A 26,053-nucleotide genomic window follows, 5' to 3' on the forward strand; every position below is an offset into this window, starting at 1 on the left:
GTGAGGGCCCTTCTCCAGCAGGACTCCCAGAAGCAGGACCACTGGAAACAGCCCGGCCAGGCTGATGCAGTCTCTACTTCAGCCAACAGTTCACCCAATACCTGCCATGAGTCCGCCACGTACCAGGCACTGTGCTGGGACTCAGAACAAAGTGGGAGACATGAAGCAAGAAACTGATCACCCCCACATCAAGTGGTAAATTCATGGTGCTAAGGGGGCACTCCCTGCTTTCCTGGGAATAAATACCCAGTAGGGAAGACATATAAACAGTGAGGAGATATCTGGAGGTACTCAAGCTAAACCAAGAGAACATCTTCTCATCTATTAAAATCCCAACAAGATGCTTTAAGGCTGAAACCCCTGAAGATTCAGTTCCACCAGGTGACTCTAGAACTACCGACCTGGGGATACAACCTTTACTCTCATTTGCCCATGTTCATTATCTCCTTGTAGCACAAGGGATTCCTTAGGGAGTGTGTTGGAACCACCAACGTCACCTCCAATCATCAATACACATACACAACCTTCACGTTCTGATACAACTTCCAGGGAAGAACCACTGCTGTACCGATTAGCAGTAAAAATCCTTAAATACAGGGGGAAAAGGTCTTATGTGGCTGTCTTTAAGGGCAGCAAGGAAGGGGGAGCTAGGAAGAATGCCCTACCCATGCTTAGCAGTCCTTTTCCCACCCCTTTCCTTTTTCCCACATTGACTCCAAATATTCATTGCTCTCAAAGCTCCAGTTCTCCCTGTCTTACAATAGATGAGGTTTCTTCCCATTTCACCGAAAAATGGAGGCCATCGAGCATAAACTCCTGATGATGGCAATGTTTACTACCTCCCCTCGCCCCAATCCAGAATTTTTCTCTGCACATTATAGGCTCTGCTGGGGTGTATGCCCCACACATTCAACATGGTTTACATTGTGTGCAACCAAACCACACCATCTCCCAATGTACCAGTCCTGGACGGTCAGCTACCCTCTGGATGGCTCCATAAGGGCATCCTGGAGGCCCACACGCTCTACATGACCCAAGCTGGACTTAACCCCAAACCAGTCCTCCCCCCAGGGTTCCATATCTCAGAGGCTGACACTCTCACCCACAAACACCTCTTCACCTTTAATCTAGCACAGCTCAGTCATCCTGGTCACCTTCCTATTTCCTACTCACATAATTAACTGACTGCCAAATCCTTGTAGATTAAAGAATACCAAATGAAGAACAACTTGATTCCAGGAAAGTTCTGAAAGTTTCTCATGAGATCCTTATTAGTAACACAAAGAAATGTGGCTGGATAACAAAATTAGGTAAATCTAGAGTTAGCTGAAAAACTAGAACCAGCATTTAGATCAATGATCTGAAAGAGACTTGAGAAATATCTCCTGCGATATCCCATAAGGTTCCCTCTTTTTGGTCTCTTTCAGTAATATTTTTACAAATATTTATATGTTTACTCAATCTGCATATAACACAGAGCTGGGAAAGATAGCTAATATAATCAGTTAACAGAATCAGGTTTCAAAATGATCTTCAGAAGCTGAAATAATGAATCCCAATCAGAAAGATAAAAACCTGAATAAATTTTTAAAAGGCAATACCCAAGTATAGGACTTAGCATAATAGCTATAACACACACACACACACACACACACACACACGTCATATTAGCATTTTAATTTACACAAACCAACAAGAAATAATAATGTAATGAAGATACTAATAACAAAAAACAAACCTCAGAACCACTTACAATCAGAGAGTATAGATCAAGACACGTATCAGTCCCATTTTACTCTGAATTAATCACATGTCAAAGTACCTTTAGAGCAGTGTAACTAAGATGGTGATTTTTAGAAACCATATCATATCATGAAGAGTTGAAGGGCTGAGTAATGTCAGCTTGGGAACAAGATTACTTAGAGAGGACTGAAGGGCATTCTTCGGACATCTGAAGAACTGTCATGTGGAAAAGTGAAAGAGGGAACTTACTGTGCACCACTCTAAATGGCCCAAATGGGCAAAAATTACAGAAAGGGAAGAGCTCAGCTTAATTTAAGGAAGACTCTTCTAACAATTTAGAAGTGTCCAAGCATCTGTCATGGAAGTGGTAAAATGACCACAAGGAGGGTTGGTCTGCAAAGGGGTTGGGCGCTAGTCTAACCTTTAGAGCACTTGCAAAGTAAGATTCTGGGATTCTAGGACTGAACTTAATTGTGGCATCTAAAAAGATAATTTTGTATTAAATACTACATTAGCTTTTCAACAGTCTCTCACTTATGTTTTACAAAATCAAAATTACGCGTGTAAGAAAATATTAAGTACTAAGTACGTATGACATGTTGGGAAGTACACAGGCTCTGTTACAGTCTTGAGTTTGAACCTCAGTTCCACCACTTGTTCGCTGTGTGACCTGGGGCAAGTAACTTGCCTTGCCTTACCTGCACCTTGGTTTCTTCATCTGGAAAATGGAGATAACGACAGTACTCATCTGACATGGGGAATAAACCACAGAACGCTGGGCGCTTAGAACAGTACTTGGCGTGTGGTGCACACTCAGGAGTACTGTTTCTGCTTCCACCGTCGACCACCTCCAGCAGCATGCAAGACATGCAATTTCTGGGCCTGTCATCACTCCAGCCCAGGGAAACAAGACCATTCTCTGGCCACTAGGCCCTATGCCTCTAACTCATCCCCTTTACATTAGTCAACACTCAAAATGTAGGCAGCCCCACTGCAGAGATCTAGCCTCCATCATTGGACTATCCCTGTCATGCTCCAACGTTCCTTCCCAGCCACCTGACCCAGCCCATTACCCCACCCCCTCTACCTCCCAAATGCTTCCACTGGTCCCCTGGGACTGGGCTCCACACCCAGAAAACAGTGCTCTATGCTTGGCCTCCCCTCGGCCTGCTCTGAAGACACCCCTCTTCTTCTGCAACCTCTCAGCTAGTGGCTGCCTAGGCCCTCATCCTTCAGTGTCAGGAGTGGCCCTATAGCCTCTTTGCTCCTCGTGGTTCCCTTCAGGGCTTACTCTCCCTTCCCTCACCTCCTATAAACACTCAGGGTGTTTTGGTCCTGCTATTCAGTTATACCACCTTCTCCCTCTTCTCACTGATATCATATTCCAACCTCCTGAACATTTCCTCCCATTCATAGACTTTGGTCCTTGTTCACTTACGGTCCTCAAGCCCTGCCATCATCCTGAATGACTTCCTATATATGTAGAAGGCCCAGGTTTCCTTAACAACTCAGTCCCTTAATCTTCATCTGGAATGGTACCCCTTCCATGCCACCTCAACCATTCATGGACCTTTACTGTCCCTTACCCATCATTTTTCTGCCTCCAAAATAACATTTCTAGAATTCTCCTTGTTGACCTTTCCTTCAAGTGTGCTCAGTATTACAACATTCTCAAGTTACATTGGCCTCTCAGCTTTTCCTCAATTCAGTAGCCCTTTTCTCTTTTTACTTCCCTCTTTAATCAGCTTAGATCCTAGAGCACATCGTTTCAATAACAGTCTTTCTAACACCCCACATCCCCTTTCCACTGCCAAGAGCCGGTGAAACTCCAACCGAGGATATGCCCAACAATTTACTCAGTGACAAGGCAAGCACAGTCGGAGCACTGTTGGAAAAAGTCATATACCGAAGTTTATACCAGTCATATACTGGTGAGTGTGAAATTACAGAGGGATTAAACAGCTCTCAACTCTGCCCTGCACTCCTAACACATTGCCCTCGCCAACCAATCCTTTCACGCTCCACAATTAAATTTCCAAGTTGTCCCTACTCTTTTCAAACCTCCAACCATCCACCCCCACTCTCAACAGATAACCCCCATCCTACTTCACAAAAAATAGAAGCCAACATATGAAAAGTCTCAATATCATACTATCAACCATTTAAACTACCCACCTGTCCTCCCATCTCAAGACAACCTAACCTGTGCACTTTGGAGCCATCCTCTCTGGCCTTCTTGGGAAACTTTTCTTCCCCATTATCCTTTATTCTCTCCTCAGCTAGACCTTTCTATTGGCTTTTAAACAGGCTCAAGTTCCCAGTAAAAACAAGAATCAACAGACCCACCACCTCTTCTTCAATTTTGTATCTCTTTTCCAGTATAGCCTCTTGCCCTCTCTCCCTCCCCCCGCCTTTAAGGACAAAGTTCTAGAACAGTTTTTCTATATTGTCATTATTTCTCAGGTCTCTCACTCTTCAGCCCACTCCATTCCTGTCCCCACCCTCGTCGCTCCCCTGAAATAGCTATTGCTAAGGTCAGCAATGACTTCTATGTGTGGCCTTCGTGTCACCTGACATCTCAGCAACATTAGACGCCACTGACCACTTTCTCCTTGAAACACTTTCTTCCCTGTGTTTCCATGACACCACACTTCTTCTTCTGCCCAGACACTGAGTAACAGAATTCCCTAAGCCTCGGTCCCAGACTCTCTTCTACTTGTTTCCTGTATGATTTCACCTATACCTGTGGCTTCGGTTACCACTTATATGCAGAAAAATCTCAAGTTTTAATCTCCATCCCAGGTCTCCTCTCTGAGCTCCTGACATGTATGGCCAACTGCCTAGCTGTCAGCACCACACAGCGTTTCAAACGCATTTCAAACCAAGCTCATGGCCTAATCTCTAAACTTGGTCCTCTTGTAGGTTCTTCATTTCTGTGAATGGTACCACTGTACATCCCCCATTTGACAGCCAGAAACCTAGGAGCCATCCCTGATAACTTGCTTTCTGCACCCTCCTATTAAGCCACCATATCCTGCCCCTTCTCAAATAGCTTTCAAAAACATCCATCTTTCTCAAGCTGCTACCACCACTTTTCTGAATTGTCTCCAAACTGGTCTCCTTAGTGTGGAGAACAGACTGGAGGACTCCAAGGGAATCAGCTCTAAAAGCTGTCTCTGGTCATGTCACCTCCGCACCTACCCCCAACTTAAACCTTCACTAGTTGCCCAGTCCTCTGATGAGGGCCCTGCTCTCCCCAGCCTCAAGTGACACTTGCCCTCGCTTGCTGCACGCCAGCTAATGTGGCCTTCTTTCTGTCCCTTAAAGATGCCATGTTGCCTCCCTCTACAAGGCCTCTGCATAAGCTATCCCCCGACTCCCACCCCGCCCCTCCATCCCCCACTGTAACACTCATGCCCCCTCAGCTCTCAGGTCAATCATCACTTCCTCAGGGAAGCCTTCTGGGAGCAATCCCCCCCCACCCCCCGTCTGCTCACATGGCATCATGTCCCTCTCCTTTACAGCCGCAATTTAAATGAACATCTCCTTCCCCTAGTGGAATGTGAGCCCCATGAGGGTGGGAAACACAAACATTTCCCCCCGACCATGGTGTCCCCATACCTAACACAGTGCCTGCCATACAGCATGTGCTCAGTAAATGTCTATGAAATATAATAATGATAACAACAGACATTCGTATTCTTACATGTGCTTTCCATTCTGCTAGTACCTGATCAGTCACAGGTCCCTCATTTTACCAGTATAATCAGAACACTGGAAAGAAAAATTTTCTAAATTGACAACCCTAGTAGTATAGTATGAACACATATTCACTGCAAAAGGATTCTCACCTCCAAATATCCAAAAGCTGAGAGTACCAATGTTATAAATGAAATAATATTGAGTGTGTGCCTTAGTCCGTTTGTGCTGCTGTAACACAATACCACAGACTGAGTGGCTTATAAACATCATAAATTTATTGCCCACTGTTCTGGAGGCTGGAAGTTCGAGATCAGGGTACCAGCATGGTTGGGTGAGGGCCCTTTTCCAGGTCACAGACTTCACATGGCCAAAAGGGCAAGGAAGCTCTGTGGCATCTCTTTTACAAGAGCACTAATCCCATTCATGGGGACTCCACCCTCATGATCTAATCACCCACAAAGGCCCCACCTACCAGTACCACCACTTCGAGGGTTAGGATTTCAACACATGAATTTTGGTGGGGGGGTCAAAAACATTCAGACCACAGCAGTAGGATATTTGGTTTGTCTATGCCAAACTCCTTACAACGTGTGCTATATGTTCAAAGGCTTCATGTGTATATTTAACTGTAATTTGCACTGTATTTTCATACTCACCAATTACAGAAGTACTTATTTATTGAACTTATCTACCATGTCAGTAGCCCTAACACGTAAAAGTTTTTAAAAAGTCTCTATTAGCAAACTGTAAATCATTTGTAAATGAACACATGACTACAGAAAATGAGATATTTACCAGACCAAACAAACAAAAACCCTACCAGAAAAATACCTGCTCCCCACCCATTCTGGTTTTATTTGCATTTTCATACGGGTGGTACATTGCAATCATCTTTCTCAATGCTCACGAAATGTCAATAATTAACCGGAGACGTTAAAACCCCTTAGTAAAGAATAACTCATCATACTACCCACTTTGGACTTTTCATTCATGTAAAAATTTACGCATCTAATCAAATGTGTACAAAGTTTTCAGCTAACTGCAGTCACCGTTTTTATTTTTCATTGTTGTTGTTAATTCTGCGTTGAGAGCTATATGAAAAAAAGCTAGGAGAATTCCACCTCTTTCTTTTCTGAGCATCAAGTTCAAGAACCATTAGCATTAGAGTGGAAGTCTAAAGGAAGCCAGCCGCATAAATGTCAACCTAATTTCTATAAATCCTCCAATATTCATGGTGCTGCTTTTTAAACTGAAGCAAATGGAGAGAAATGAAGTCTAAACCAGGAAAGGCTAAGGAACCCTACATTAATATGATTAAGTTACACTCCCTCTCTCGGTGATATGATGTTACTTAAGATTCAACAAGGAATTGCTCATTACTACAGAAAAGATTTCTCCATGGTTCTTCCCTGTCAGTTAAGATCCTAAACTCTGAATAAGCGTGTCCTTTATATTTTTCCCATACTTTCAACCCTTTCTCTTCCAAGAGCATATAACAGAATTCAAGTTAAACTGTTTGATTCCGCCTGTTACAGACCTTGGCGATGGATACTCCCTTGAAACAATTTTTTTGGATTATCGATTGTTTGATGAAAACAAAGAATGAAACATTTAAGGTTAAATAGTCATTTCTAACTGGCCTTTATTCTCCCCACAATTCTACGTAGTAATTACAGTCACAGTGTGTTAGGACAGGAAGGCGCGAACTCTGTTCCCCAAACGGGCTGTAAGAGTCACCCACCCCCAGCAAGAAACACCCTCACTCAGGGGCTCTGGGGTGGCCCCATCTTGTACCACAACTCAGAGAAGTGTTTTGACAGTTAGTTCATATTGCTACCTATCTCCTTATACAAGATTTCCCTTTTATCTCTCATAATCCTGTCCCTTTACATCCTATGCTAAATGCCTTCTAGGAATCTCTGATCTCTCTAATTCAGTGGTTTTAAAATGTTCATATCCCAAAGCTTCCCCCAATCCCTCCCGCATCACACAATATTTTCTCAGTATATGTTCTGCTTATTCCTACCAGTCAAGAAGATTCTGTAGTCTCCTTTCTATAGTTTGTTTTCTGGGCAGGGGGTGGGGGGATAAGGTTTCTTGACATATATTTTTCATATAGCCCAGAGTCCCCACCAAGAGGTTCTGACAAAACAAGGGTGAGGGGTTATCCCATCTCCTTAAACCCTCCCTGAGAATTCCTGCTCTTTCAAGAAATAATGTTTCGCCTTAATTGCCTACCACACTTGATCAATTCTCCCTCCTATTATAGGTATTTTTAATTAGAATCTTAACAAAACTTTTATTCTTATTCTCCTAGCTTATGTTTACTGATACTTTTTACATGTTCTAGCTATTAACTTAAAAATAAATCAGATGAAATCTAATATAGTTAATCTGTCATGGCAACTTTTTTGTTGTTCTTATTTAAAATTTTTTATTTCATTTTACACTGACTCCTGGCTTGGAATTTGTTTTTATAATGCCTAACAAGAAGTGGGGCTGTAATGAAAAAAACCCTTCTTTCCCAGCTCCCAACCCGCTGAAGAATTCCCCCCTTAGGAAATTCAAGAGTTCATTTTCGGACTTCCCTGGTGGAGCAGTGGTTAAGAATCCGCCTGCCAATGCACGGGACACGGGTTCAAGCCCTGGTCCGGAAATGTCCCACACGCCACGGAGCAACTAAGCCCGTGCACCACAACTACTGAGCCTGCGTTCTAGAACCCGCGAGCCACAACTACTGAGCCCGCGTGCCACAAGTACTGAAGTCCTGGAGCCCGTGCTCCGCAACAAGAGAAGCCACCGCAATGAGAAACCCGCGCACCAAAACGACGAGTAGCCCCCGCTCTCCGCAACTAGAGAAAGCCCGCGCGCAGCAAAGAAGACTCAAGGCAGGCAAAAAAAAAAAAAAAAAGTTCATTTTCTAGGGTCTTAAGGCTCAAAGCACAGACAGCACATTTTATTTACTTGGTAAATGTTGCTTCTTAGCATCTTACTCCACTCAAAACTTTCATAAAGAAGTCTTTGTTTTTTAAACCTATGAGCTCCAACCACAGCCACTGGATTTGGGATAAACCAGAATGCCTTAAGTCAGAAGACAATGGCAATTAGAAGGTCACACTAATACAGTATCTGACACAAATAAAAAGTAAGGTGCTGGAAGTTTATATAATTTGAGAGCCCATCTTTAAGGAACTCGACATTTCAAATACCACACACTCCCTGAGCCTTAGACGGGGTCCGTGTGAGTAAGGGGCTCTGAAGCTGAAGTAGGGACCGGGCGACCCCACATCACCTGGGGGACTCCGGAAGAGGCAAGAGGTTCTGCATTCACCCTCTACCAGCTTCTGATGTACTTATTTCCACATTTCTGCTCTTCCTTTCCTGGAGGGATCACAGAAGGAGCCTCTCGGCTGGGGACATCTCTTGGCTTTCTGCCAACGCTATGAAATCAAGGAAAAGCTGGACAGAGCAAGATTTTTGCAACTATGTTTTTTTTTAATTATAAAATTAAAATAACACAATTTATAATAGTACAACTATGTTTTGTTCTTTTTTTTTTTTTTTTTAAAAGGAATCACTGGAACACCTGCCAAGCAACCTAGGAAGTCAGAACCTAAGGAGACAGGGAGATCTTCTCACCTCCAAATTGTCGATCTGATTACCCCTGAGAAAGTCCTCAGGATGCAAGGAAGTGACTGAGGCAGGGCTCTGCCTGCCTGCCCCCTATTTCTCTCTTTTGCTTGCTCCCCACAGGAAACAGGAGACTGTATTAAATGGGTTAGAGGGGCTGAAGAACAATTGAGCAAATTTCTCCCACCTATTGAGTTCTTAAGCCAAATTCCATTTGGCCAGAGAGAGCAAGCTAGAATCCAGTCCTAGTCCCAGCATTCATGGAGTGGTCTTGGGCAAGAAGAATATGACCTCTTGACCTGCAAGTTCTACAAAATGGAGATAAGAACGCCAATGGTGCAAGACGGTTATGTGGCTTAAATGAGACAAGTTAAATATGCCTAGCACAGTGCCTGGCACATCCAGCCACTTGTGGTAGATCATTTAATGACCATACATTCCTTTGCAATGTGACACTGCCATCCTACCATCCATAGCAAAAGACCTTGCAGCATCTGCCTTTCACCCTCTAGGAGCATTGCCCTGAAACTGCCATGTAAGGAAACCTGTCTAGCCTACTGTAGGATGAGAGGTCACATGGAGAACTGAGGCTGCCCAGCTGACAATCAACACTCAATACCAACTGCCAGCCATGGTGGCAAGCCATCCTGGACCTTCCAGCCCCGCTGACCCTCCAGCTGAATGCAGACACATGAGCAAGTGAGCCTATAACCAGCAGAGTGACTGCCCAGCCACCCACAGAATCATGAGAAATTGTTTTAAGCCACTAGGTGTTGGGGTGGTTTGTCGTTCAGCAATAGATCCAAACACCACTCAATAAAGGATATCGTTTATTATTACCACCCTTTCCTAACACATTTCCTAACAGGGAAATGTTACACCTATCTCTCCGCCAGCACCAAGTCACACAGGGATAGGGTATTCTGTATCTTAAGCAATATGATCATTTCCGCCTCCTTTTAACCTTTGGCCTAGGGGCCCTGAAGCTTGTCTACACCTATGATCCAAATGGGAAATTTGGTGGCTTAAATGAGAAGACAGCCAAGGAGTTACTAAATTCTCTAAGTGGACTTTTATCCTGTTACCTAAGAGCAACTTAAAACCCTACCCAGGGTACCTTGAGAGTGGTTTCTCTTCTGACCTCCTCCCATAAGACTGCTATACCAATAAACCAATAAACAATAACTGCTATAAAGACTGCTATACCAATAAACCAATAAAGTACCAATAAACGTGGTACTTATCTCACTCTGTATCTGGTTTGACGCTATCAGGTAGCCAAAAAATCTAAATGCAGTGACATGTTTCTTTGAACCATTTCACAGGCCAGAGAGGTGATGATGCACAAATCTGATGTGGCTTCAGATGACCTCAAGTTTAACATTTATTACCAACGTCATGTTTAAATACAGGGTTAAGTCCTGTCAAATACCTAAGCTTGGCCCATAGACTTGGTAAGAAAGAACTGTTCTGGGGCATTGTTCCTGAGGCCAGACTTAAGTGAATGGGGTTATAGAAGCTCAGATCCAGGTGGCTCAGGAAAGTTGAACTTTCCCCAGCTTTACAAAACAGGGTCAAGCTGCCCCAGCCTGTAGACCCCCTAATCCCAGAAATACTCATTCTATAACCTAGTAACAATTTTAAGCCTGGTGATGCTCTCAAGGCTTCTTGGAATGATGGCTCTGACCTTTCTAACTTGTGGAGCTGATCAACGTGAAGATTACCATCCTTCCTACGTGGATCAAGTACAGAGCTTTGCTCTTTTTTATTTTAAAGGAAAACCTTTTGTTCCATCTTTGTTATGGTTCAAATACATTAATGCCATCAAAAAACATCTTCACTTCTTGCTTTTTAAGTTGCAAGCCTAGTATTCTTGGGCCAATGGGTTCTACTCACAGAAATTCCACTAAAATTATATATTCTCTACTACCTTGTAGAAAAAAATTATCCAGGAACAGTATCACATTGCTGATTTCATTGGTCATGCATCCTCTTAAAGCTATTTCTGGATTAAACCCATGAACTTACACCTCATCCTAATGACCCTTCACTGCTCCGTGCCAAGGCATGACACCTCTGGCCAGAACTGAGGAACATGATACGAAATGCATCATAAACCAAGGTCACTAGGTTTTACTGTACTACAATACCAGGAATGTGGTTGAGAAGGCTGGCCACTGCAAATGCAGCATTTTCTTGATGCAAATCCAAAGGAGAAGTTTGTTTCACCTCCTAGAATCAGGACTAGATGGGCTCCTCCAATTTGGTTTCTCTTCTGGACACCTTGAAGCTTGTTCTGGATTGTTTGCCTCTTTTCTTTGGCTGCTGGAAAGCTGACAGCCAGAACTTCCAGGAAGAAGAGAACAGTACTTCAAAGTACACTCGTCCTCATACCTCCATCTTATTTTCCTTTGACTTATTTTTCTTTTTTATCCTAAGTTTACTTTACCTTGTCATACTGTATGCATCTTTGCAAGCCTTCCCTAATCTTTTTTGGAACAAGGTGGGGTATAAATAAAAGTAAAGATACTATAGTCAGTGTGTATGCCTAATCCCCCTACTCTAGAGAGAGAGCTCTTGTAAGCAAGGGCTGTGCATTGCCCCACTTTAAAACCCCTATAGTGTCTAGTGCTGTGCTTTTACTGCTAAAAAAATATTTAGGGGAACTGAATGGCAGAATATGTACATTTTGATAGCACTATGTTACCTGAACTATGAAATACACAGTATACTAATGATTTTATCTTTTATCCTCAAAACAAGTTCACATGAGTGTGAAAGGATGCACGTACAAGAGTGTTTACTATAGCATTAGTTATCAGAAGCAACCTTAAGGTGCAGTGCTAGGGAAATGTTTAAATATATTGGTACAGACACACTATCCCAAGTTACACAGACATCAAAATGAACAAGAGGATACAGAAGAAATGTCCATCACATACTACCAAGTAGGAAAAAAAGTAGGCTGCGAAACGGTAAATTTGTCATAAGTACACAGCTTGGCGCGTTCTGGCATTTGTACAGAAAGAAGGTCTGAAGAGCTATACCCCCCCAAACTGCTAACTGGTTGAGGCTGGGGGTGAAGCCAGGGGAGGTGGGGGAAGGGGAAGAAGTGCACTTTCACTCTCTTTAACACTGATTGTCTGTAATGTTTCTTATAATGTGCAAGTGTCACTTTTGTAATTTAAAAATAAAAAACACTGAAGGAAACATTTAGAGACTTGAGGCTATAATGCATTCTCAAATCCTCAAAATGCCTAATGTCTTAAGGGTTTGTTCCGAGAGACTCAACTGGGATACTCCAAACATGCTGCCTTTGCTCCAAGCAGCCAGGCCTCCCCTTCCCGCAAGTTGGCCTTCCTCCCTATAGACGTTATCTTGCCCTGGATTTCTGCACAAAGCATGTAGGAAATTGATGTGTTCAGTAACACTCATACAGGTTGTTAAAATATGAAAAGGCAAAGAATCTTTCTCCATCGGAACATAGCTATAGAATTTAAAAGTCCTTTAAACAGCATATAACAAATGATAAAGCATTTAAATTCATAATTGGCTCAATATTTTTACATGTATTAGAGCAAAACATGTTGATTGAGAAAGACTAGTTTGGGGAATTATGTCCCTAAAATGAAACACTTTGTAAACGGGGGTTTTTCATTTGTTCTAAATTTTTTATCAAATGAAAATTCCTCCTTCCTCCTCTTCCACTAAATAAATATGTGCCAAACAAAGAGAAGTTTTCTGTGCCTTCAAAATATACTTTTTAAAGGTTTTTTTAAGCCTATTTGAAGAAAACTAATTAAATTAACTTGACCAAGATAGTTTCTCCATGTCCCCAAAATTTTAAAGTTAAATCAAAACCGATGTATAAATCTACCAACCAATGTACCAGTTATTTCTAAGGCGGCCATGGCACAGTGGACACCAACACAGCCCAGGCCAGGATCCAACGTGGGCTCCAAGCCTGGGCTCCGTGGGAACAGTCAGGTGGAGACTATACGTCTGGAGCTCAGAGATGATGTCAGAGAAACCAGGATTGAAAGCATCAGATAAATAGCAGACAGCGGAGGAGCGGCCAAGTCAGACACTGAAAATATGTCAACTAAGAAAATCAGACAAGGCACGGATGGGTCAAAGGAAGGATCCAACTAGGTCAGAATGCGGGTGATAAAAGCAAGCAGTAACCAAGCAACCCGGGTGACCTCTGATACCTGTGTACGTTTTCCTCCTGGCTTCGTTGTATTTGTCCACTGGTGAGGGTGTTAGGTATTGGAGTCAGAGGTTAATTATTATAAAAAGGAAATCAAAGGCCTACAGATAGACTCTGCCCTTGATTAACATCCAGGGCACAGCTAGTGGAATTAGCTCAAGGATGCTGGATGCTGTCTCACCTATTTCTCCAAGAAGTTTTTTTGGCAATCCCAAAGACTATGAATGCTGACTCCAGTTTGACTGTAGATCTTGAAATAGATGTCGAAGGAAGTCTTGATAAACCCTTTTATAAACTGTAATGAGAATACTTTTCCAATTCACTGTGAGGCAAGCAGCCAACTTCCTAAGGAGTTTGATCAGCAAATTGGGTTTTGAAACAACACATTCATCCGCTTCTTCTGCAAGAACTTCTCAAAGCTGGAAGGGGAGACGTGTGCTGCCTATACCCAGCCACTCTGCACTGTGACGCCCTTTGCTCCCTACCCAGCTGATCCAAGTGGCCTAAATCCATCAGCCAATTTGTTCTGGATCCATTTGTCTTCTTATTTAACCTACAGAGAAAAATCTACTGCTCTAAAGATACTACTTTCAAATTCAAGTTTACTCCTTCCACGCCTCCTTTTCCCTCAGAACCAACTGTTTTGCTTTGAAGTGGACAGAACTGGTAGGAAGTTCTATTTTTGCACCTGCCCATCCAGCTGCCTTTCACTAACGTGAGTCCTTCACCCTCCAGACACCAGATGAGCTCCCACACTCCCCCCTGTCCCCACCGACAGGGGTCCAGAGATCTCCCAACCACTCTAAGCGCCCCCCGCTTCCTCCAGTGTCTCCAACCCGAAGACCCAGACTGCTCCACGGCAACCTGTTTTTCCATCCATCAGACAAAAGGTTTCCAAATAGTGGGCTGTGACCCATGAATAGCTGATGAGTTTTTCAGAACACAGAATAGAAACAGAAATAGAGTAGAAATAGAAATGAAAATAGAAACAGTACACAGTAAAGGTACATATTGTTTCATGAAACCTGTTTCAGATACACATATACTTACTTGTGCCCTGAGTCAATGTGAAAATTGTACTGTGTTGCAATCCAGAAATGCCTGAAACAAGTCTGTGTCCATCTAGTCAGACTTCCCCCTTGCTACTGGGCCCGCTGCGCAGCGACTCCTTTCCCCATGCCGGCTCAAGCTCTGAATAGACTGCCAGCTGTCTTCTTCATCGGCTGTTTGCACAAACCTTGGCCTTTTAGAGTGACTCACAAGCTCCTTCTCATGTAGCCACAGGACTGCCTTCTCCTTGAACAGATCAATGTTCTGAGCAAACACACACATCCCTTTTTTTTTTTTTTTTTTTTCCACACACACCCCTTTGCTATCCTTAGCCCTCTTTTCAGGATCTGCTCACAGCACCTCCAACTGTCTCACTATGAATAACAAACCCAGAGCAGCAGGACTCCATTTCTTTGTACGCTACCTTTCATCTCCAAGAGAAAAAACATCACCAAAGTCACTCTTGAAATACCTTAGATTTTCTTACAAAATTAACTTCACTTTCCTGATGTAATGCGTTTCCTGATGTAATACATCCAGCTCCTGATACCAACGTCAGGTGAATGTAGCTCATCCCTAAAGTCTGTCTGCCATCCTTGAGAACAGATGGCTACTCCACCTCCATGTTGCTATCTTCTTCCTCTCACAAGGCAAATGGAAGGAGAGAAGGCACAACGAGGTGATTGTAGGAGCATGGGGGCATCCTTTCCTCTCTCAAGGACAAGGGCGAAAGCTGTCCAGCACGGCTCCACCCCTGGTCCTGCCCTCCCGTGTCCAATCGCCCACAATTCTCACCCAGACAATTCATGCATTATCTTCCTCTAGAGAAAAACTCGTTTTCTGTATCTTCCTGTAGACCTTTCAGTTTACTTTTCTCAGTCAAACTGAGTATCCCACTTTTTAATCTTCCAAGAGATAACAAAGCTAGATGAGTCCTTAATCTGCAGGATGTGGGACATTAGTTCGACAAGAAAGGGAGTAGGGGAGACAATGAGGTCTGAAGGTCTCTTATGAAGCAAACTGCTCAGTTTCCTCTCTTACACGGAAGGCCAGCTTTGAGGGAGGAACATAAACGTGGGGCATCGGTTAGAGCACCAAGGGAGAGAGTGAACAGGTCTGAGAACTGCAGGAAAGCTGTGCTAGGCTCTGAAGGGCGAGAAACACTCTCAAAGGGAAAGGGAAAAAGGGCAAGTCACATCTAGGGCACATTCCAGAATTCTCCTCACAGCCCCACCACTCCCTCTCTGCGACCCGGCCCTTTTCCCATTTCCCAGTCAGGAATCCAGGGCTCCTTTACCACCTCTCTGGTCACCTGGTTATTGGGAGGACAGGCCCTCCAGCCCCACCCAAGTCGCCTCTTCCTCCTTCCCCACTCCTAGCTGGGAAAGGTCTTAACCAATCTAGCACTGAGTTAAATTTCTGATGGCTCCCTGCTCCAGAGGCCTCTGTTTACCTTGCTAATCAAATGAATCTCTCCCGACGGAGATTTCAGAAAATGAAGGAAAAGATAGGCCAACTCTTGCATCCATACTCTAGGGTCTATGTAGAAGGCTTCCTTCTTTGGAATTTACTATAAAGTTTCAGCCCCTTGACCACTGCCATTCCTAGGCACCTCGAAGTATACAGCTTGCGTTGCAAAAAGCCATTCTTCTTTCCAACAAGGTAAAGAAGGATTAGAGTGAAAGGAACAGGAACAGAAAGCTAATAGTGTAAAAAATCATGACTGACTGAGCAGCTGGGTGTGAGGCATCCACCCTAGATAGGTAAAACTCATGCAAGGTCACACAGTAAGGATTCAAACTCTGGAGGGAGGTAATGTGACAAAAGCGAGCTGCAGGGGTAGGGGAAAAAAGGCATCCTCAAAATATATTATCCTCAGGATCACCTAATGGCACAGGAAGGAGGATGGCAAATAAACTAAAATCCATGGTTCCTCAAGCCAATCTTTCAAATTTTCTAGTGTTGCAGGAGCCCACTTTTCTAATTCAGTTTCACCCATACAATTTAAGGACAAGATAAACAAGGGAAAAATTATCTGCTTCACACATAGCACACTTAAAAGGGGACTGGCATTAATTCTACCGTATTACCTTAACTGGCTACACAAAGATGAAACAGCATTCCAAACTATACCCTGTGCTCACACAGCAGTATCTCACTTAAAATACACAATCTAAGATCTATTTTTCTCAACTCTGTTTATGAATGGGTAAAGATTTTACTAAAGTAACATTTTTTTTTCTACTTCACACATCAACTCCTAACATCCACACAGACTCTTCCAACTTGACCCCAAATTGGAATCAGATTCATTTAAACATTATCAAAGATCACTCTTTAAGAATTATTTTATAATTTCATATAAAAATGTGCACCACATTCACACTCAGATGTGTACAACTAAGAAAATACTGGCCAGCAACAGTGAACCTTTAATGAACTTAGACAACTCAATGCGCTTTCACGGAGGGCGATAGGAAAACGCTAGCATTACGGATCCCATTTCATGGCTGGGTAAACCGAGGTACTTAGTTCCATAAACTTGCTCGGGTATACAGTGGTAGAGATGGAAACAGAAACCAATTTCTCCCTCTGACTCTGTGCCCAGTCCCTCTCCCACTAGACTCTTCAGCACTCGGTAGCTAAAAATGGGACCCACTTGAGAACTGCAAGCGTAAATAAAAGCTTCTTGTTTTATTTAGTAGTGGGGAGGTGGGAGAGGGGGAGACTTACCCACTTGATGCACCTGATCCTGTACCGGCCTCTAACAAGAAAGCTTTTCCTGGATGCCCAAAGCACCCACCCCTTTGAGCTGAGACCTGGGAGGCACCCCCAGGCAGCCCCAGCAGCCCGAATCACACAGCCCGGGAAACGCGAGTGGAACGCTGGGCGTCCGGGCAGCGCGGGGGCCGCGGGCCTCGGGACACCATCTGCGCCCAGAGCTGCGCCGGAGCCCGCCGGGCTAGGAGGATGCTGAGCCGGCAGCACACACCTGCTGGAGCCCTCCCCGGAGCCCCGGGCCGCCTCCCGCGCCGGGGACGCCCACCCAGCCTCCGGGCGCCGGAGCCCTCGGCCGCGCTAGGCCGGGGGCGGGAAGCCGCGGCGCCCCTGCCAGCGGGCTGCGCTCGGCGGCGCGGGAGAGCCACGGGGCAAAGCGAGCCCGCCCTCCTCCCGAGCCCTCTCCAAACGGCGTCACCTGTGCCGGGTCCCGGGGCGACTCGCGCGCGGGCAGCGGTGCGCCGGGCCGGGAGAGGGCGGCGAGTGGTTACAGTCGCCTGGTCATCCGGCCCGGCCCGAGGGCTGGCGCCGGCCAGAGCCGCCCCGCGAGATGCTCTTTGGGAGCCAGGGGAGCCAGGGGAGCCGCAGGCTCCGAGCCGCAGGGAGGAACAGCCGCGGAGGCTACTGCTACCGCCGCGGCCGCCGCGCCCGCCTGGACTGCGGGCTCGGGTTACCGCAGAGCGGCTCCTTAAAGGGGCCGCGGCGCTCGGGCTCAGGCTCCCGCTCCGGCTCCAGGAGGCTCCGACCCCAGGCCAAAGTGGGCGGGGCCCGGGGCCCCGAGGCCGGCAGTAGGGCAGACCTTTGGGTGCTGTAACTTGGGTCCCGGAAAGGGCTCAAAACCGGGAACACCCGAGGCGGGTTGCTGTGGGATCCTGGAAGAGCACACCTCGCCAGGGACAGAGCTTAAGGTTCCTCGGCTTTCCAAAGCAAGTAACAAAACTAGCAAGTGGGACAATGGTCTGACTCCGCTTCCGCAGCGGTCCGTACCTGGGCTAGCCACGTAACCAAAATTCTTTTCAGATTATGAGTTTACATTTTTCCTTAGATGCCTAAATTCTGGTTAATGAAGCGCATGGTTTAATTATCAGAAAGGAGGTGAAAGGGCAATTGCTGATTTTTCCTGCCACGTCTCTCTTAGCCAAAGTCCCTCGCAGTTTTTGGTTTGGGGCTGCAGATGCGTTCCAAACTGGGTAGGGGGCGTGTGTGGAAGAGGCAAGTTCTTTTGGAGCCGCCTCCTCCGGAATCCCTGAAAAACACCACCTACACGCGGAGCCCCTCTGCTGTCAGGGTGGGGAAGTAGGATTTGGAATTTTTTGGGTGCTGGCTGAGAATTCCAAGTTGCCCAGTGCATAAAGTTTGCCGTTAAATAGTAGCTCTTCTCACCTGTTAAATACGGCCTCAAAAACTTCCAGGTCTCCTGGATCAAAAAGATAGAATTGTTTTGAATAAAACAAAATAATGAAGAAATACATTTAGGCTGTTATAATTTGCACAAAAAAAAATCACAAATACTTTTTTTAGAAAGAACCTCACTGAGGTTCAATTTCTTCATCTCTATAATGGGGATAATAATTCACAGACATCTCTGAAGTGTCTTGGCAAATGGACTTCAGACTGACTTGGAAAAGACAAAACCCATTCCAAGCTACAGTGACAGAAACCTGCCCTGTAGTCAAGCAGGGAGGAAGATCTTGCAGGCCCCCAAGTGCACGTTCCCCTTTTTCTCCCCAAGACTCTCAGGACATACCAGGGTACCAATGCCCTTTGACAACAACCTGTCCCATCACAGTCGCTTCACAGTGTGCATAGTCCTTGACAACTTTGGTTTGCCCCATACCTGTCTATGCACTCACACAGGTATTTCATAACTATCCACGGACAGGATGGTTGTAGGTGCACATCAGTGGGATCAGCCCTGAAAGTACAGATTACACACATTATCTCAGGAATCTGCATCAAGACTACCTCTTCCAGGGGCTTCCCTGGTGGCGAGGTGGTTAGGAATCCACCTGCCAATGCAGGGGACACGGGTTCGATCCCTGGTCTGGGAAGATCCCACATGCCACCGGGAGCAACTAAGCCCGTGCGCCACAACTACTGAGCCCGTGTGCTGCAACTACTGGAACCCACGTGCCTAGAACCCGAGCTCCACAACAAGAGAAGCCACCGCAATGAGAAGCCCGTGCACCACAAGGAAGAGTAGTCCCCCCTCGCTGCAACTAGAGAAAGCCCTCCCGCAGCAACAAAGACCCAGTGCAGCCAAAAATAAAAAAAATAATAATAATAAAATAAAATTAATAAATTTATTTTTTAAAAAAAGATTACCTCCTCCAGACTCTGTCCTGTGCTTGTCTGCAGTGGCTGATAGTTGCTCTGTTCTTTCCTGATAAACACACCACGGTTATCTTTTATATGCATATTCTCTAACACCCACAGCAGTAGCCAAGACCAAGTAAACCCACAGGAATCCAGCATACTCTTATCCCACCATACTCCTTCATGTTAGGCCTCTACAAATGCATCCTCAAATCTGCAGGATTGTTATAGGATTATAGAGAGTGTGTAAGTGAACACATCAAGGACAAGACCTGATATATTAAAGGAATTCAGTAAATATTAGTTGAATTTTGAAGCTTTTAAACTGATTAAAACTCAATGACCTTAGGAGGTAGAAGAATACATCAACTGCACATTTTTCCTCAAATTTTTAATGCAGCTTAATTTCTTCAAAAATACCCATTTCATTTTCACATTTACATCTTTAATTACTATTCTTAACTTTGTTTTACCAATACTGTTTTTCCAAGGACAGTTCCCACAAATTCTGTATTTACTACCTCAGTTTTTCTGCATTTTGAGTATGTCTCAAAGCTGGATTGTACTTTTTATATTTTTGTTCATTGAAATAGTTCAAAGAAGCAGTTCAGAGAAATGAAATTTTCCATACTTAAAAAGAGAAAAAAATTACTAAAATTCTTTTGAGGCAAATTTTCCTGATAAATGTCTGTTTCCAAAAATTCCTAAACTTCTAATTAGAGCCAATTATTTGGAAAACTGAGACCAAAAGCTGTTCCTTCCTGAAATTACAAGATAATTAAAGCAAAAGTATTTTGGGGAAACTGCCTCAGTTCTCCATTCTGCTCTGTTAGTGAAGCTATAACCAAAATGGCACCAAACATTTTGATAGAAAAGTTGATTTAGTCAGAAATGAATAGCCCCGGGCACAACTTGTCCCTTAATTGGTAGTTTTAGTGTATTAAGAATTTTTTTTGTAAGGTTTTTTTAATAATTAAAAGTACTTTCATTTGTTTTTCAGAATTTTTCAAGAAGAAACTATTTCAGGATATTAAGAGTGGTTATCTCTGGGTGGGTGAGATTCTATGTCATTTGTGTTCTTTTGGTTCTCTTATTTTATGAGACTTTCTTCCCATAATATATATGTCTTACTTTTGTCTGAATTTTTATTTTTAATGACAGTAATACAGTTAAGTGAAAATTCAAGTGGTTCTTAAAGGCTTTTAACAAAAAATACCCATGAGTCCCATCAGTCCCCTGACCAACTTCTCCCCCACCTAGCTTCACCCCAGTTCCCCACAACCCTGCTAGGTGTTCTTCATTTCCTAAATGATAAACTTATACCAATGTTTCTTGATTTTCAGGTTTAGACATTATTTATTGACTTCTTGTCATGGTATTTGAGGATTTAGCTCTTTTATACACACTACCACCCACTTTGCCCTCACCCTTCCTTCTGACATAGCCACATCCCAACTCTCGTTCAAGTCAGCAATTAGGGTTTATATCATCTTGACAATACAAATATAGGGTGTTGCTGAACCAAGTAAGTTACCATGATAACGCTTTTCTTGAAAATCTCCTGTTCTTTCTGGAGTTAAAAATTTCTTTGTTTTTTCACTTTTAAAAAAATGTACCTAACCTGAATTTTATCCAGATGCTTCAACATAACTATCAAATGCCCATCAATAATATCTTCTAATGCCCAAACACATGATTTTTCGTTTATTCTCTTACTTTGTTAAAGCACAGACCCCAGTAGCTTACTCAGAAGGGGTGCATAGAAGATAAATTTTTAGAGGGCTTGACTGTCTGAAAATGTCTTTATTCTGTTCTCATCCTTGATTGATAATTTGGATAAATTGAAGATCATTTTCCCTCAGCATTTTAAAAGCATTGTTCCACTGTCTTTTACTTCCAGCGTTGCCACTGCAATGTCTAATACCTTTCTAGTTCCCATTCCTCTGTATCTGACCTATTTTTCCTTCTAGAATCTTCCCATTATCTCTAGTAGTCTAAATGTTCACAATGATGTACCTTAGAATGGTTCTTTTTTCATTGATTGTGCTGGATACTCAGGGGTTCTTTTGATCTTATCTGCAATTATTTTCTTTTATTATTTCTTTGCTAATTTCCTCCCTCCCATTTTCTCTGTTCTCTCTTTGTGAGCTCTTGTTACTAGGATGTTGGGACTTCAATATTATTCTCTAGATTTATTGTCCTTTTATCTGATTGATCAATCTCTGCATCTTTCTTTTCTACTGTCTAAGACAGAGGTTCTAAATTGGGGGGAGGGAGAGTTGATTCTCCCCACCCCAGCCATTTGGCAATGTCTAGTGATATTTTTGGTGGTCACCACAGGAAAAAGGGGCATGCACTGGCATCTAGTGAGTAAAGGCCAGGGAGGCTGCTAAGCGTGTTACAATGCACAGGACAGCCTCCCACGACAAAGAATTTCCAGCCCCAAATGTCAGTCACGCCAAGATTGAGAAATTCTGGACCAGGAGAATTACTTAACTTTATCTTCCAACCTTCTAAAGTTTCTAGTTCAAACATATTTTTCTTTCCTATTCTCTCATTAGCTCTTTTGTTATGGGAACTCTCCATCAAAAAATAAACTCCTTTCTCCAGAAAAGAAATTTCATACTTCACAGAAAGATTGTGTTGGTAGTGGTACAGTCAGGGTGGAGTGCATGAGTGCAGGCTGGCTGTATGAGGTGGGGAAGAGAACCAGTGGTCCAAGAGCTTTGTAAACAACTTTGGTCAATCCCCCTTCTTCAGGTTTATTCCTCAACCCTGCCTTCCACCATACACTGCACCTCCAAATGCTGTCTCCTCCAAGCACTTAGGTTAGCCCCCCTCCCACTTTGCCAAGTCAATTACAGTCGGCCTGCCATTTCTGTGGATGTGGAACCTGGTCATAGGGAGGGCAGACTGTACTTCACCATTTTATGTAAGGAACTTGAGCATCAGTGGATAGTGATATCCAAAGGAGGTCCTGGAACAAATCCCCCAAAGATACCGAGGTATGACTGCATCTCTACTCCATCCAACTTCTGGCTTCCAAAATTTACTGACATCTCCCATCTGCTGTGTACTTTTCTCCAGTCCTCTTCTTTCTTGTGGCTTATATCTTGTAAACCCCTTTGTACACTATCATTTTAGTGCTACTCTGCAAAGAATAAGTGATTAAAAAAAATTAAGTAACAGAAAGGGACCCAAAACAGAGGAAGGGGAAGAATATGAATCTATTTTTCTTAAATTTCTAACTTATTTTTTTAATTGTGCCAAAATATTTTCATAAATTAAAAAAATTTTTTACAAATTAAATAGGTGTTAACAATTACTAGTTTACGTATATGTTTATAACTTTTAGATCAGTTTGTTGAATATCCTTCCAGATACTTTTCCATGCATACTTGCATATACTTTAAGATTTTTTTAAACAACAAAACGAATTAAAACAGTACATATTATTGTGTAATTGCTCAGACTATTCCATTCAATGGGTGCACCATAATGTATTTAACCAATCTTTTACTGTTACACATTTATAGACCTTACTGTTGGATCAAATTTTCAGTTTTCCCGATACAGTAAAGTAGTAATGTCTGACTAGAAATTAATTCTAAGATTCAAAGCCAGTTTCAAGATTAACGGGGAAACACTGGAGGATTCCTGCTCAGATCAAGAGGAAGACAAGGCGGATGGCCACTCTCCCACTGTTAATACAGTGGTACTGGAAGTATCAGTCAAGGGTACTAGTGAAAGAGAAAAAGTAAAGACAATAACCATTGGGAAAAAAGATTATAAAGTTGTTAATATTTGTAGATTATGATTATATACTTGGAAAACCCAAGAAAATCAACTGAAAAAATATATAAACAATAGAAAATTAAGTATGGGAGCAGGATATAAAATTAATTTGTGGAAATCTGATATATATAGATATATATGTATACATATAACTGTGTACATGTGTGTATATATACATATATAAATACACATATATATTTGTATACACACACACACACACACACACACAATACCCCCTTACAAAATAAAAGGAAGAAAAGCTTCCACTTACAACTGCAGCAAAAAATATAAAGTGCCTAGGAATAAATTTAACAATACGAATAACAATATAAATATGAAAAACTTATATGAGAAAACCTTTAAAACACTCCTACAGGACCCAAAGTAGACTCAAACAATGAAAAGATAGACCATGCTGTTAAATAGGAAAAGTCAATGTATGCCAATTCTCCCTAAATTTTAATTTGTAAATTTATTGCAATGTCAATGAAAATACTATTTTCTGGAATAGGACAAGCTGATTCTAAAGATCATATGGAAAAATAAACAAGCAAGAATCACAGAAAAACTCTTTTGAAAAGGAAGAATAGCTTCCTATGTATTAAAAAATACTACAGAACCTCAATAATGAAATACTTTTGGATAAGCCATAGGAATAGAGAGACTAATGGAATTGAATAAAAAGTCCAGAAATAGACCCAAATTAGGAGCATCTCAAACCAATGGTATAAAATGGACTTTTTAATAAATGGATAACATCTGGAAAAAATTAACTTAAATCTATATCTCATATTGTATACTAGGATAAATTCCAAATGGGTCAAATATTTGAATATATACTGTGAACACACACAAATGTACTCTAAGAAAATATAGGTGAATTCTCTTCTTACCTTGGAATAGGAAGGCCTTTCTAACTGTGACTCAAAATCTAGAAGCCATAAAATATTAATAAATGTAACTAATTAAAAATCAAAAACTACTACAAGGCAAAAACTAATAACAATAACATAAGTAAAGTTGAAACACAAATTACAAACTAGGGAAAAAAATATCTGGTACTCAAATCACAGAAAAAGGGCTAACCTCCTTAATGTATAAGAAGCCTCTATAAATCAAGAAGAAAAGATTCTGCCACTCAAAAAGAAAAAAGAAAGAAGACCTTAACAGACAAGTGACAGAAAAAGAAATATAAAAATGACCCTTACACATTATAAATGGCCCTCATTCATAAAGATAAGCAAATTAAAACTAACCAACCTCATCTTATACACAGATTGTTATTTTACTTTCTCACTATTCTCTGACTTTGGAGCATTCACTTCTCACTACATTCTCTTTAGAGTGGATCTACCCATTATCATTTTGAGAAAAAATGGGAAATTTATGAAGCTATGTCTTTCTTTAAGTTCTATAGCACATTTTGTTAACAAGGCACATAGACCTTAACTGGATAACATTAGAGTGTTACTGTTTATCAACATATTAAAATTCATGCTTGCTGTTTTGAAATATGAAGAACCCATATATCATTATGATAAAAATCAGAACAAGTATGTTCCCTATCTTCATCTTATGAACAAATTTAAAAAAAATAAAGTTGATAGTTAAATTATTCATAACTATAGTTAAATACAATTTTAAAATTTAGAAATATTCCTTAGTATAAACATCTCCTACCCTAGCCCCATCCTCTGCCAAATATATTCAGTTCCAAAAGAATCAAATTTTTGTAGTGATATAATTCAACTACTTCAATAGTCATGTGTTCATATGCACTGGTCACATGAACTATCTTAAAAGTAACTAAAAAGAAAAAACAAGAGCAATTTCCATGACAGTATTGTCTTAATATACAAACATATTATCTCCTTTATATGTCCCAATCAAACTGATCTCCTAACGTCATCATGACTATCATTCATGTGATAGTATTACTGTAATCACCCACGATTTAAATCCTGTTCATCACTAACTGAAGTTCCTGTTTTAGGCACTCTGTATGAGAAGTTAGAAGCATCAAGAATGAGAGTTATGGGGGATTGGTTCAAGATGGTGGAGAAGAAGGAGGTGCTCTCACTCCCTCTTGCAAGAGCACCGGAATCACAACTAACTGCTGAACAATCATCGACAGGAAGACACTGGAACTCACCAAAAAAGATATCCCACATCCAAAGACAAAGGAGAAGCCACAGTGAGATGGTAGGAGGGGCGCAATCACAATAAAATCAAATCCCATAACTGCTGGGTGGGTGACTCACAAACTGGAGAACACTTATACAACAGAAGTACACCACTGGAGTGAAGGTTCTGAGCCCACGTCAGGCTTCTCAACCTGGGGGTCCGGCAATGGGAGGAGGAATTCCTAGAGAATCAGACTTTGAAAGCTAGCAGGATTTGATTGCAGGACTTCAACAGGACTGGGGGAAACAGAGACTCTACTCTTGGAGGGCATACATAAAGTGGTGGGTGCATCGGGACCCAGGGGAAGGAGCAGTGACCCCATAGGAGACTGAACCAGACCTACCTGCTAGTGATGGAGGCTCTCCTGCAGAGGCGGGGGGGTGGCTGTGTCTCACCGTGAGGACAAGGACACTGGCAGCAGAAGTTCTGGGAAGTACTCCTTGGTGTGAGCCCTCCCAGAGTCCACCATTAGCCACACCAAAGAGCCCGGGTAGGCTCCAGTGTTGGGTCGCCTCAGGCCAAACAACGAACAGGGAGGGAACCCAGCCCCACCCATCAGCAGAAAAGTGGATTAAAGTTTTACTGAGCTCTACCCACCAGAGCAACAGCCAGCTCTACCCACCATCAGTTCTTCCCATCAGGAAA

At 42.7% G+C, this 26,053-nt stretch overlaps 1 protein-coding gene and 1 long non-coding RNA gene across 9 annotated transcripts in view; both read right to left on the reverse strand.

Annotated features, from left to right (window-relative positions):
- LOC309668451 (TLC domain-containing protein 4-like) overlaps positions 1 to 26,053 on the reverse strand; it is a 96,977-nt gene that overhangs the window by 52,465 nt on the left and 18,459 nt on the right. Inside the window, exon 1 of one of the 8 annotated variants that reach the window (XM_082478317.1) lies at positions 17,532 to 17,847. The exons of 6 other annotated variants lie outside the window; for them this stretch is intronic. The gene's annotated coding sequence lies outside the window, so the exon portion shown is untranslated. Of the gene's footprint in view, positions 1 to 17,072; positions 17,155 to 17,531; positions 17,848 to 26,053 lie in introns of those variants that run through there. One more of the 8 variants, XM_082478321.1, reaches the window with a different exon arrangement.
- Positions 839 to 25,736, reverse strand: LOC309636513. The gene is made up of 5 exons (XR_014250038.1): positions 24,118 to 25,736; positions 22,371 to 22,575; positions 19,439 to 19,496; positions 18,497 to 18,530; positions 839 to 9,383 (listed from the first exon to the last, which is right to left on the reverse strand). It is a non-coding gene; the product is annotated as an uncharacterized lncRNA (long non-coding RNA).

This window comes from Balaenoptera physalus, assembly GCF_965194825.1.
Source record: "Balaenoptera physalus genome assembly, chromosome: 1".
In the NCBI taxonomy this organism is placed as follows: domain Eukaryota; kingdom Metazoa; phylum Chordata; class Mammalia; order Artiodactyla; family Balaenopteridae; genus Balaenoptera; species Balaenoptera physalus.